Source organism: Panthera leo, chromosome A2 (assembly GCF_018350215.1).
Source record: "Panthera leo isolate Ple1 chromosome A2, P.leo_Ple1_pat1.1, whole genome shotgun sequence".
Taxonomy (NCBI): Eukaryota; Metazoa; Chordata; class Mammalia; order Carnivora; family Felidae; genus Panthera; species Panthera leo.
The window spans coordinates 135613064-135627741 of record NC_056680.1 but is presented as its reverse complement, the minus strand read 5'-3'; positions in this window follow the sequence as shown (position 1 = coordinate 135627741).

The window sequence follows — 14678 nt, the reverse complement described above, 5'->3', positions numbered from 1 at the left end:
TGGTCAGGGTTGAAAATTACCCATATCTTTCTACTAAAATTTAGTGTGGAAAACACCCACATCAAATAAAACATCTGCCAGTTTAATACTTCTAGATGGCTTACAAAGTGGATCACTTTCTACAAATTGACTTTAAAACATCAGTATATTGGGGCACCTAGATGTCTCAGTCTATTCAGCATCTGATTCTTAATTTTGGCTCAGATCATGATCCCAGAGTTGTGGGATCGAGCCCTGTGTCTGTCTCCATGCTTAGCATGGAGACTGCTTAAGATTCTCTCTCTCTGGCCCCCTCCCCTACTTGCACTCTCTCATGCTCTAAAAATAAAATAAAAAAATAATAAAATAATAAAATAAAATAAAATAAAAAAATAAAAAATAAAATAAAATAAAACAAAACATCAATAAATTGGCAACCCCACGGACATATGGCATGTAAGCGAAACACCTATCTATTTGATGAACTGATTTCTTTTATTCCCCAGCTAGGATGCTATCTTCTTGCGTGTGAAAATTACTTCTTCAATGGTCCATTTACAATATTCTCACTACCCAAATTCAGGTGCAGAATGAATAACCATCAAGAGACTTAGTGGGGTATCAGTGGACATCTACTTATTAGAATCAGATATCCTCTTCTGCCCTCTTTCTCTTACTATGGATATATTAAGAACACAAATAAATGTAACCATCAATTTCCAAAAGTAGCAATATAAAAAAGCAAGAATCAAGAACTTGAAGAGCCATAAAATAAAAACAATATTTTCTTTTTAACAAATACCTCATAGAGAGTTATGTGGAAAGACTGCATAGAGGTTGGTAGATGGAACTAAATTTCAAAGTCCAAAATTCATTAGCTAAAGATTTGTATTAACTAAAGATCTGAATTAGAAAAACAAAACAAAACAAAAAAGCAGATAAATATCATCTGCAAGTACTCAAAGGTGAAAGCTATAGGCAGTTGGATTCAGTGACAGAAGCAAAAAGGAAATCAGGGTGATTAAATATATGAGGAAAAAAATTATTTACAAATACACGTAGAACAGGAATAAGGGTATGCCGAGAAATTCGAGTGGCAAGGTCAAGAAGATAGGAAAAAACAAATGTCCCTATAACACACCATGAAAGGAGATATTTCCTTCAACTCCTAACTTGTTCAGCAGGTAGTACTTCTAAAAGTACTCACCTTCTAAAAGTCACACCATTCCCAGGAAATGCACATTCAATTTTTCTGTTCCAACCATTTCAGAAATTCTTTCATATATACTTATTAAATAAATACAAAGCAAAATCTAAATGTCACCTATAACTGTTCCAAAAAAAGATTAAAAAATACTCAGTAGGGATAGTACAGCCAATTATTTTAGAAAAGTTGTTCATTAAAAATCTAAAAATAAAAATGCCCCAGAAAAGTTATGTAAGATTTGTATAAGAAATTTTCCTTTTATTTTTTCTTCAGTTCTAATACAAATCTTTATATAGTTAACTGTTTAAAAATTGTACAAGCAATGGTGATGAACACCTTTATTTCTCCCTTACTAAATACCATAAACTGTGCAAGGTATATTCCTACATCACCCTATTTAAGAGTACTTACTTGAAAACTATTAGGAGACTATGCTTCTCAACTCCCGAAACTGAGACATGATATTTTGCAGTTCATGATTCATAACTGCTATAGGCAATTTTCTTTGGTGATAAATGCTCATACTTATGACCTGCTTAAATCACAACTTATTTTTTTGGCTGTGTTTAACTCTGTTACTCCCTGTGGTTTTAACAAAATGATGCAAGACTACATAATTTAGTTAATCTAAATTCATGACCAGTTAGTTCAATTTCAACTAATTTATTGTTTACACATTCCTGACTATTTTACATTTGACTACTAAGAAATTATGGGTTAAATGCATCCAAAATAAGAGTGGTGATTTAGTGAATAAGGAATGAACAGTTCACCATTCTGGGAGCATATATAAATACAGAGGTTTTTTTACACATTAGTTAATTGATTCAGATCCCAAAACCTGTTTGTGAAGTTAAAAAATACTTATCCTAAGCCATTTGAATTTAATTTTTCACTTGTGTGTGTTTTAACTACAGTTTGCAAACCAGATCTATTTCCCTTTACTCCCTCAGTATTTTTGCTGTAATAAAAATGAGTCACTCATAATTTTTAAAAAATGTTTATTTATTTATTTTGAAAGAGAGATAAAGAGCAAGCAGGGGAGGGGCAGAGAGAGAGAAAAAGAATCTCGAGCAAGCTCCATGCTGTCAGCACAGAGAGCCCCCTGACATGGGGCTCAATACCACAAACCAAGAGATCATGACCTGAGCCAGAATTATAGACACTTAACTGACTAAGCCACCCAGGTGTCCCAGGGTCTTTCATAATTTTATGTTTTCTTGTTGTTGTTTGCCTTTTGGAAGGAATACACGTTTCCTGATGATGAGGAAAGTAAATCAGAAACCATAACTTATAAATCTTACTTTTAACTGAGTTAATTATATGATGTATATATTAAAAATTGGGATGCGAGGTTCTGGAAGATGGCGGCGTAGGAGGACGCGGGGCTCACAGCGCGTCCTGCCGATCACTTAGATTCCACCTACACCTGCCTAAAGAACCCAGAAAACCGCCAGAGGATTAGCAGAAGGGAGTCTCCGGAGTCAAGCGCAGACTAGAGGCCCACGGAAGAGGGTAGGAAGGGCGGCGAGGCGGTGCGCGCTCCACGGACTGGCGGGAGGGAGCCGGGGCGGAGGGGCGGCTCGCCGGCCAAGCAGAGCCCCCGAGTCTGGCTGGCAAAAGCGGAGGGGCCGGACAGACTGTGTTCCGACAGCAAGCGCGACTTAGCGTCTGGGAGGTCATAAGTTAACAGCTCTGCTCGGAAAGCGGGAAGGCTGGAGGACAAAGGGAGGGAGAGCTGCTGAGCCCCCTGACGGCAGAGCTCAGCTTGGCGGGGAACAAAGGCGCCAGCGCCATCTCCCCCGCCCATCCCCCAGCCAAAATCCCAAAGGGAACCAGTTGCTGCCAGAGAACTTGCTCGCTCCGCGCAAACACCCAACTCTGTGCTTCTGCGGGGCCAAACCTCCGGCAGCGGATCTGACTCCTCCCTGCTGCCACAGGGCTCCTCCTGAAGTGGATCACCTAAGGAGAAGCGAGCTAAGCCTGCCCCTCCAGCCCCCGTGCACCTTGCCTACCCACCCCAGCTAATACGCCAGATCCCCAGCAACACAAGCCTGGCAGTGTGCAAGTAGCCCAGACGGGACACGCCACCCCACAGTGAATCCCGCCCCTACGAGAGGGGAAGAGAAGGCACACACCAGTCTGACTGTGGCCCCAGCAGTGGGCTGGGGGCAGACATCGGGTCGGACTGCGGCCCCGCCCACTAACTCCAGTTATACACCACAGCACAGGGGAAGTGCACTGCAGGTCCTCACCACGCCAGGGACTCTCCAAAATGACCAAACGGAAGAATTCCCCTCAGAAGAATCTCCAGGAAATAACAACAGCTAATGAACTGATCAAAAAGGATTTAAATAATATAACAGAAAGTGAATTTAGAATAATAGTCATAAAATTAATCGCTGGGCTTGAAAACAGTATACAGGACAGCAGAGAATCTCTTGCCACAAAGATCGAGGGACTAAGGAACAGTCACGAGGAGTTGAAAAACGCTTTAAACGAATTGCAAAACAAAATGGAATCCACGATGGCTCGGCTTGAAGAGGCAGAGGAGAGAATAGGTGAACTAGAAGATAAAGTTATGGAGAAAGAGGAAGCTGAAAGAAAGAGAGATAAAAAAATCCAGGAGTATGAGGGGAAAATTAGAGAACTAAGTGATACACTAAAAAAAAATAATATACGCATAATTGGTATCCCAGAGGAGGAAGAGAGAGGGAAGGGTGCTGAAGGGGTACTTGAACAAATTATAGCTGAGAACTTCCCTGAACTGGGGAAGGAAAAAGGCATTGAGATCCAAGAGGCACAGAGAACTCCCTTCAGACGTAACTTGAATCGATCTTCTGCACGACATATCATAGTGAAACTGGCAAAATACAAGGATAAAGAGAAAATTCTGAAAGCAGCAAGGGATAAACGTGCCCTCACATATAAAGGGAGACCTATAAGACTCGTGACTGATCTCTCCTTTGAAACTTGGCAGGCCAGAAAGGCTTGGCACGATATCTACAGTGTGCTAAACAGAAAAAATATGCAGCCGAGAATCCTTTATCCAGCAAGTCTGTCATTTAGAATAGAAGGAGAGATAAAGGTCTTCCCAAACAAACAAAAACTGAAGGAATTTGTCACCACGAAACCAGCCCTACAAGAGATCCTAAGGGGGATCCTGTGAGACAAAGTACCAGAGACATCACTACAAGCATAAAACATACAGACATCACAATGACTCTAAACCCATATCTTTCTATAATAACACTGAATGTAAATGGATTAAATGCGCCAACTAAAAGACATAGGGTATCAGAATGGATAAAAAAACAAGACCCATCTATTTGCTGTCTACAAGAGACTCATTTTAGATCTGAGGACACCTTTAGATTGAGAGTGAGGGGATGGAGAACTATTTATCATGCTCCTGGAAGCCAAAAGAAAGCTGGAGTAGCCATACTTATATCAGACAAACTAGACTTTAAATTAAAGGCTGTAACAAGAGATGAAGAAGGGCATTATATAATAATCACAGGGTCTATCCACCAGGAAGAGCTAACTATTATAAATGTCTATGCGCCAAATACCCGAGCCCCCAGATATATAAAACAATTACTCATAAACATAAGCAACCTTATTGATAAGAATGTGGTCATTGCAGGGGACTTTAACACCCCACTTACAGAAATGGATAGATCATCTAGACACACGGTCAATAAAGAAACAAGGGCCCTGAATGATACATTGGATCAGATGGACTTGACAGATATATTTAGAACTCTACATCCCAAAGCAACAGAATATACTTTCTTCTCGAGTGCACATGGAACATTCTCCAAGATAGATCATATACTGGGTCACAAAACAGCCCTTCATAAGTTTACAAGAATTGAAATTATACCATGCATACTTTCAGACCACAATGCTATGAAGCTTGAAATCAACCACAGGAAAAAGTCTGGAAAACCTCCAAAAGCATGGAGGTTAAAGAACACCCTACTAACGAATGAGTGGGTCAACCAGGCAATTAGAGAAGAAATTAAAACATATATGGAAACAAACGAAAATGAAAATACAACAATCCAAACGCTTTGGGATGCAGCGAAGGCAGTCCTGAGAGGAAAATACATTGCAATCCAGGCTTATCTCAAGAAACAAGAAAAATCCCAAATACAAAATCTAACAGCACACCTAAAGGAAATAGAAGCAGAACAGCAAAGGCAGCCTAAACCCAGCAGAAGAAGAGAAATAATAAAGATCAGAGCAGAAATAAACAATATAGAATCTAAAAAAACTGTAGAGCAGATCAACGAAACCAAGAGTTGGTTTTTTGAAAAAATAAACAAAACTGACAAACCTCTATCCAGGCTTCTCAAAAAGAAAAGGGAGATGACCCAAATAGATAAAATCATGAATGAAAATGGAATGATTACAACCAATCCCTCAGAGATACAAACAATTATCAGGGAATACTATGAAAAATTATATGCCAGCAAATTGGACAACCTGGAAGAAATGGACAAATTTCTAAACACCCACACTCTTCCAAAACTCAATCAGGAGGAAATAGAAAGCTTGAACAGACCCATAACCAGCGAAGAAATTGAATCGGTTATCAAAAATCTCCCAACAAATAAGAGTCCAGGACCAGATGGCTTCCCAGGGGAGTTCTACCAGACATTTAAAGCAGAGATAATACCTATCCTTCTCAAGCTCTTCCAAGAAATAGAAAGGGAAGGAAAACTTCCAGACTCATTCTATGAAGCCAGTATTACTTTGATTCCTAAACCAGACAGAGACCCAGTAAAAAAAGAGAACTACAGGCCAATATCCCTGATGAATATGGATGCAAAAATTCTTAATAAGATACTAGCAAATCGAATTCAACAGCATATAAAAAGAATTATTCACCATGATCAAGTGGGATTCATTCCTGGGATGCAGGGCTGGTTCAACATTCGCAAATCGATCAACGTGATACATCACATTAACAAAAAAAAAGAGAAGAACCATATGATCCTGTCAATCGATGCAGAAAAGGCCTTTGACAAAATCCAGCACCCTTTCTTAATAAAAACCCTTGAGAAAGTCGGGATAGAAGGAACATACTTAAAGATCATAAAGGCCATTTATGAAAAGCCCACAGCTAACATCATCCTCAACGGGGAAAAACTGAGAGCTTTTTCCCTGAGATCAGGAACACGACAGGGATGCCCACTGTCACCGCTGCTGTTTAATATAGTGCTGGAAGTTCTAGCATCAGCAATCAGACAACAAAAGGAAATCAAAGGCATCAAAATTGGCAAAGATGAAGTCAAGCTTTCGCTTTTTGCAGATGACATGATATTATACATGGAAAATCCGATAGACTCCACCAAAAGTCTGCTAGAACTGATACATGAATTCAGCAAAGTTGCAGGATACAAAATCAATGTGCAGAAATCAGTTGCATTCTTATACACTAACAATGAAGCAACAGAAAGACAAATGAAGAAACTGATCCCATTCACAATTGCACCAAGAAGCATAAAATACCTAGGAATAAATCTAACCAAAGATGTAAAAGATCTGTATGCTGAAAACTATAGAAAGCTTATGCAGGTAATTGAAGAAGATATAAAGAAATGGAAAGACATTCCCTGCTCATGGATTGGAAGAATAAATATTGTCAAAATGTCAATACTACCCAAAGCTATCTACACATTCAATGCAATCCCAATCAAAATTGCACCAGCATTCTTCTCGAAACTAGAACAAGTAATCCTAAAATTCATATGGAACCACAAAAGGCCCCGAATAGCCAAAGTAATTTTGAAGAAGAAGACCAAAGCAGGAGGCATCACAATCCCAGACTTTAGCCTCTACTACAAAGCTGTCATCATCAAGACAGCATGGTATTGGCATAAAAACAGACACATAGACCAATGGAATAGAATAGAAACCCCAGAACTAGACCCACAAACGTATGGCCAACTCATCTTTGACAAAGCAGGAAAGAACATCCAATGGAAAAAAGACAGTCTCTTTAACAAATGGTGCTGGGAGAACTGGACAGCAACATGCAGAAGGTTGAAACTAGACCACTTTCTCACACCATTCACAAAAATAAACTCAAAATGGATAAAGGACCTGAATGTGAGACAGGAAACCATCAAAACCTTAGAGGAGAAAGCAGGAAAAGACCTCTCTGACCTCAGCCGTAGCAATCTCTTACTCGGCACATCCCCAAAGGCAAGGGAATTAAAAGCAAAAGTGAATTACTGGGACCTCATGAAGATAAAAAGCTTCTGCACAGCAAAGGAAACAACCAACAAAACTAAAAGGCAACCAACGGAATGGGAAAAGATATTTGCAAATGACACATCGGACAAAGGGCTAGTATCCAAAACCTATAAAGAGCTCATCAAACTCCACACCCGAAAAACAAATAACCCAGTGAAGAAATGGGCAGAAAACATGAATAGACACTTCTCTAAAGAAGACATCCGGATGGCCAACAGGCACATGAAAAGATGTTCAACGTCGCTCCTTATCAGGGAAATACAAATCAAAACCACACTCAGATACCACCTCACGCCAGTCAGAGTGGCCAAAATGAAGAAATCAGGAGACTATAGATGCTGGAGAGGATGTGGAGAAACAGGAACCCTCTTGCACTGTTGGTGGGAATGCAAATTGGGGCAGCCGCTCTGGAAAGCAGTGTGGAGGTTCCTCAGAAAATTAAAAATAGACCTACCCTATGACCCAGCAATAGCACTGCTAGGAATTTATCCAAGGGATACAGGAGTACTGATGCATAGGGGCACTTTTACCCCAATGTTTATAGCGGCACTCTCAACAATAGCCAAATTATGGAAAGAGCCTAAATGGCCATCAACTGATGAATGGATAAAGAAATTGTGGTTTATATACACAATGGAATACTACGTGGCAATGAGAAAAAATGAAATATGGCCTTTTGTAGCAACATGGATGGAACTGGAGAGTGTGATGCTAAGTGAAATAAGCCATACAGAGAAAGACAGATACCATATGGTTTCACTCTTATGTGGATCCTGAGAAACATAACAGAAACCCATGGGGGAGGGGAAGGAAAGAAAAAAAAAGAGGTTAGAGTGGGAGAGAGCCAAAGCATTAGAGACTGTTAAAAACTGAGAACAAACTGAGGGTTGATGGGGGGTGGGAGGGAGGGCAGGGTGGGTGATGGGTATTGAGGAGGGCACCTTTTGGGATGAGCACTGGGTGTTGTATGGAAACCAATTTGACAGTAAATTTCATATATTAAAAAATAAAATAAAAAAATAAAAATTAAAAAAAAAATAAAAAAAAAAATAAAAATTGGGATGCATGGTAGGCTCAGTTAAGCATCTGACTTCGGCTCAGATTATGATATTTCAGTTCGTGGGTTTGAGCCCCACATTGGGCTCTGTGCTGACAGCTCGGAGCCTGGAGCCTGCTTTGGATTCTGTATCTCCCTCTCTCTCTGTCCCTCCCCTGCTTGCTCTCAAAAATAAACATTAAAAATTTTTTAAAAAATAAAATACATCACCTAATTTCTTTTTTATCTGTTTATTTACATGTGGATAACAATGTCTTACAATAATGTTAGGTAGGGAACATATATTTCCTTTGTAATTTTACCACAGATATTTGTTCCAAATAAATTCCACCTAAACTGGTTATCAAGCAAGAAGAAAAAATAATAATCTTGAATCCACATAATAAAAGAAAATGGCTTTCAAGGTAGGCAGCACATAAAAACCAAAATTAACTACATGATTCACATTTTTCAGGAGACAGGTCATTTCTATCTCCCAGGTTCCACATTTTAGCATCAGACATCCATTTTATACCAACAGTTTATAATGTAAATCTTCCCTCAATTAGATCAAAAAAGTGTAGAATGTGTCTCACAATTTCCCCTTAAGGTTACAACTTAGAAGAACCCTTTGGCCTCAGTTGCCTAAAAAGATTTGTCAGTAAAAAGTGCACCCAAATAGATAAACCAATTAATCACAAACATAAAGAAACTCAATTTATAATAATACAATAATAGTAAGGGACCTTAACACCTCACTTATAGCAATAGACAGGGCATCTAGCAGAAAATCAACAAGGAAACAACGGCATTGAATGCTACACTGGACAGGATAGAACTAATAGATATATTCAGAACACTGCATCCTAAAACAGCAGAATACACATTCTTCTTGAGTGTACATGGAACATTCTCCACAATAGATCACATACTGGGTCACAAATCAGCACTCAACAAGTACAAAAAGACTCATTACATACCATGCATATTTTCAGACCACAATGTTATGGAACTTGAAATCAACCAAAAGAAAGTATTTGGAAAGATAACAAATACTTGGAGATTAAAGAACATTCTACTAAAGAATGAATAGGTTACCCAAGAAATTAAAGAGGAAATTAAAAAGTACATGGAAGCCAGTGAAAATGAAAACATGAAAGTCCAAAACCTTTGGGATGCAGCAAAGACAGTCATAAGACAAAAATATATAGCCATCCAGGTCTTCCTAAAGAAGGAAGAAATGTCTCAAAATATACAACCTATCCTTACACCTAAAGGGACTGGAAAAAAGAATGGCAAATAAAACCCAAAAACAGCAAAAGAAGGGAAATAATAGAGATTGGACCAGAAATCAAAGTTGTAAGAATCAAAAAATCTGGAGAACAGATCAATGAAAGCAGGAGCTGATTCTTTGAAAGAATTAACAAAATTGATAAACCCCTAGCCAGACTGATCAAGAAGAAAAAGGAAAGGACCCAAATAAATAAAATCACCAATGAAAGAGGAGAAATCACAACCAACACCTCAGAAATACAAACAATAATAAGAGAATACTATGAACAATTGCATGCCAAGAAGTTTGGCAAACTGAAAGAAATGGATATATTCCTAGAAACATATAAATTACCAAAACTGAAAGAAATAGGAAATTTTAATACACCCATAACCAGTAAAGAAACTGAATCCATAATAAAAAATCTCCCAACAATTAAGTTTAGGTCCAGATGGCTTCCTAGGAGAATTCTACCAAACATTTAAAGAGTTAATACCTATTCTGTTGAAGCTATTCCAAAAAACATAAATGGAAGGAAACCTTCCAAACTCATTCAATGAGGCCAGCATTATCTTGTTTCTAAATCCAGACAAACACCCCACTAAAAAGAAGAATTACAGACCAATTTCCCTGATGAACATAGATGCAAAAATTCTCAACAAAATACCTGCAAATCAAATCCAACAATACATTAAAAGAATTATTCACCATGATCAAGTGTGATATTCCTGGGATGCAGGGCTGGTTCAATATCCACAAATCAATCAATGTGATACATCACATTAATAAAAGAAAGGATAAGAAAGAACCACATGTTCCTCTCAAAAAATGCAGAAATGAAAAAATGCATTAAAAGCATTTGACAAAATACAGCATGGTTTTTGATAAAAACCCTCAAGAAAGTAGGGATAGAAGGAACATACCTCAAGATCATAAAGGCTATTTATGAAAGACCCACAGCTAAGAACATCCTCTATGGAGAAAAACTAAGCTTTTCTCCTAAAGTCAGGAAAAGACAGGGATGTCCACTCTCACCACTGTTGTTCAACGTAGTACTAGAATTCCTAGTCTCAGCAATCAGACAACAAAAAGAAATAAGCATCCAAATCAGCAAGGAAGAAGGCAAACTCTCACTCATGGATGACATGATACTCTATGTGGAAAATGCAAAAGACTCCACCAAAAAACTGTTAGAACTGATACATGAATCCAGCAAAGTTGCAGGATATAAAATCAAGGTACAGAAATCAGTTGTATTTCTATGCACCAACAATGAAGCAGCAGAAAGTGAAATCAACGAATCAATCCCATTTATAATTACACCAAAACCATAAAATACCTAGGAATAAACCTAACCAAAGAGGTAAAACGATCTATATCCTGAAAACTATAGAAAGCTTATAAAAGAAACCGAAGAAGACACAAAGAAATGGAAAACCATTCCATGCTCATGGACTGGAAGAATATTTTTAAAATGTCTACACTACCCAAAGCAATCTACACATTCAATGCAATCTCTATCAAAATAACACCAGCATTTTTCACAGAGCTAGAATAAACAATTCTAAGATTTGTATGGAACCAGAGAAGACTCCAAATAGCCAAAGCCATGTTGAAAAAGAAAATCAATGCTGGAGGCATCACACTTCCGGACTTCGAGCTATATTACAAAGCTGTAATCATCAAGAGAGTACGGTACTGGGAAGAAAAACAAACACATAGATGAATGGAACAGAACAGAGAACCCAGAAATGGACCTACAAATGTATAGCCAATGTAGTCTTTAACAAAGCAGGAAAGAATATCCATTGGGAAAAAAAAAAAAAAGATAATCTCTTCAGCAAATCGTGCTGGGAAGACTGGACAATGACATGCAGAAGAATGAACCTGGACCACTTTCTTACACCATACACAAAAATAAACTCAAAATGGATGAAAGACCTAAATGTAGGACAGGAAACCATCAATATCCTAGAGGAGAAAACAGGCAACAAACTCTTTGTCCTCAGACGCAGCAACTTCTTTACTAGACATGTCTCCAGAGGCAATGGAAACAAAAACAAAAATGAACTCTTGGGACCTCATCAAGATAAAAAGCTTCTGAACAGTGAAGGAAATAATCAACAAAACTTAAACATAGTCTGGAATGGGAGAAGATATTTGCAAATGACATACCAAAAAAAGGGTTAGTATACAAAATCTATACAGAGCTTATCAAACTCAACACCCAAAATACAAATAATCCACTGAAGAAATGGGCAAAAGACATGAACAGACACTTTTCCAAAGAAGACATCCAGATGGCTGATAGACACAGGAAAACATGCTCAACATCACTCATAATCAGGGAGATACAAATCAAAACTACAATGGCTGATTTCAGAATGGGTAAAAATTAACAACTCAAGAAACACCAGGTATTGGCAAAGATGCAAAAACAGGGAACCCCCTTGCACTGCTGGTGGGAATGCAAACTGCTGCAGCCACTCTGAAGAACAGTATGGAGGTTCCTCAAAAAATTAAAAAATAGAACTATACTATGACCCAGCAAATGCACTACTAGGTATTTATCCAAAGGATACAAAAATGCTGATTCAAAGGGGCACATGCAACCCAGTGTTTACAGCAGCCCTATCAACAATAGCCAAATTGTGGAAAGAGCCCAAATGTCCATCAACTGACGAATGGATAAAGAAGTTGTGGTATATATATACAATGGAATATTACTCAACGATGGAAAAGAATGAAACCTTGCCATTTGCAACAATGTGGATGGAACTAGAATGTATAAGCTAAGCAAAATAAGTCAGACAAAGACAAATACATGATTTCACTCACATGTGTAATTTAGGAAACAAAATAGATGAACACAGTGGAAAGGAAAGAAAAATAAGATAAAAACAGAGATGGAGGCACACCATAAGAGACTCTTACATACAGTGAACAAACTAAGGATTGTTGGAGGGGAGGTGGATGAAGGGATGGGCTAAATGAATGATGGGTACTTTTTGGGATGAGCATTGAGTATTATATGTAAGTGATGAATCACTAAACACTACTCCTGAAGTCATTATTATACTATATGGTAACTAACTTGGATTTAAATAAAATTTTTTAAAAAGATAGAAAAAAAAGGGATTTGAGGATTAGTTCAAGGTTTACTGAATGTAGTGGATTTCACTTTCAATGTAATTTGAATAGCAATTAAAGGTGGTATCTTCTACTTCTGCTTTGTCTTTTTTTGTTGTTGTTTTGGGTGTTTTTGTTTGTTTTTGCTTTTTGTTTGTTTTTAGAAATTCATTGATAAACCTCTTTGAGTGTGGCAGGCTACTGTTCCATCAGTACCTCCATTATAGCCCAAGCTATAGTTTGAAAAAAAGAGTAAAACAAAGGGAAAGCTAAAATGCTCTATGTAATTAAGAGGAGAAATCTTGAATTTCTGGAAATAACCCAAGAGGGAGGATATATAGAACTTCACTGAACAAAAAAAAGTCCCTGCAAAAATGGTAAGAAGAGGGGCGCCTGGGTGGCTCAGTCAGTTAAGTGTCAGACTTCAGCTCAGGTCATGATCTCGCGGTTCATGAGTTAGAGCCCTGCATTGGGCTCTGTGCTGACAGGTCAGAGCTCAGAGCCTAGAGCCTGTTTCAGATTCTGTGTCTCCATCTCTCTCTCTGCCCCTCCCCCACTCATGCTCTGTCTCTCAAGAATGAATAAATGTTAAAAAAAAAAAAAAAAGAATTAAAAAAAAAGGTAAGATGAAAGGAATATTCAAAGAGACAAGACAAATACACTCGGTTGGGTAAAGAAAACTGCTAACACAGTGGATAAAGACTGATTTGGAAATTGCATTCTAGCTCTCTTTTATCTCCAAAACTTCAATAAAAATGCTGCCAGTCGTGATACCCCTGGAGAATAAACTGTAGAAAGTAAGAGTGCATTGGGATATAATTATCCATTGGTGCAGAGGCACTAACAATCTTTTGTTCTGCACAACTTTTCCAAGGTATTTGTATAATATATAATACAAATTTGTATAATTTGAAATATGAACGAGTATCTTCTTCCACAGGAGAGAGCTACTTTATTTGCTAATAAAAATAGTGCCACCCTCTGGGACAAATGTGTATGTTTTCTTAGAGCCCACTGGCAAAGACTGGGACTTCCTAAACTCAGGGCTCCTTTCCTTTAATGCACCCTACTTACCATGAGAGTAACTGGGGCTTAGGGAACTGACATAAGAAAATGGTGATACTCTGGTCACTGATATTACTGTGAATAATAAACTAGCATTAGTCTCTGATCCAGGAATCACATATATTCTACCAGCATCCATGAAACTGCCACAAGCTGACTTGTTAGCTTGCAAGTAGAATAAAATCTAAGATTTTTCACAGTCCTTACAAAAGGGTGATGTCCAGCATGAGATGACAGTGACCAATGAGAAATGACAGCAAGTGGCAAGTGCTCAAAATAACACATAAGAAAAGGAAGCAAACATTGGCTGATCTACATTAAATGTAACCTCCTTTCTAGGTTACCCAAAAATAAAAGATATTAGGGGGAAAAAAAAGAATGTCTCCTTGTAAGGAGTATGAGTATCAATACAGCATTTGGATATTTTTTAAAAGGGTGGCCTTAGGGGTGCCTGGGTGGCTCAGTCGGTTAAGCAACCCACTTGGACTCAGGTCATGTTCTCAGGGTTCACAAGTTTGAGCCCTGCATCAACTGTGTTGACAGCTCAGAGCTGGAGCCTTCTTTGGAATATGAGTCTCCCTCTCTCTCTGCCCCTCTCCCACTCATACTCTGTCTCTCTCTCTCTCTCTCTCTCTCTCTCAAAAATAAATAAAAAAAAATTTTCTTAAGGGTGGCCTGAATAAATTAGAGGACTAAGAGATACTGGGAAAACCAATTTTATA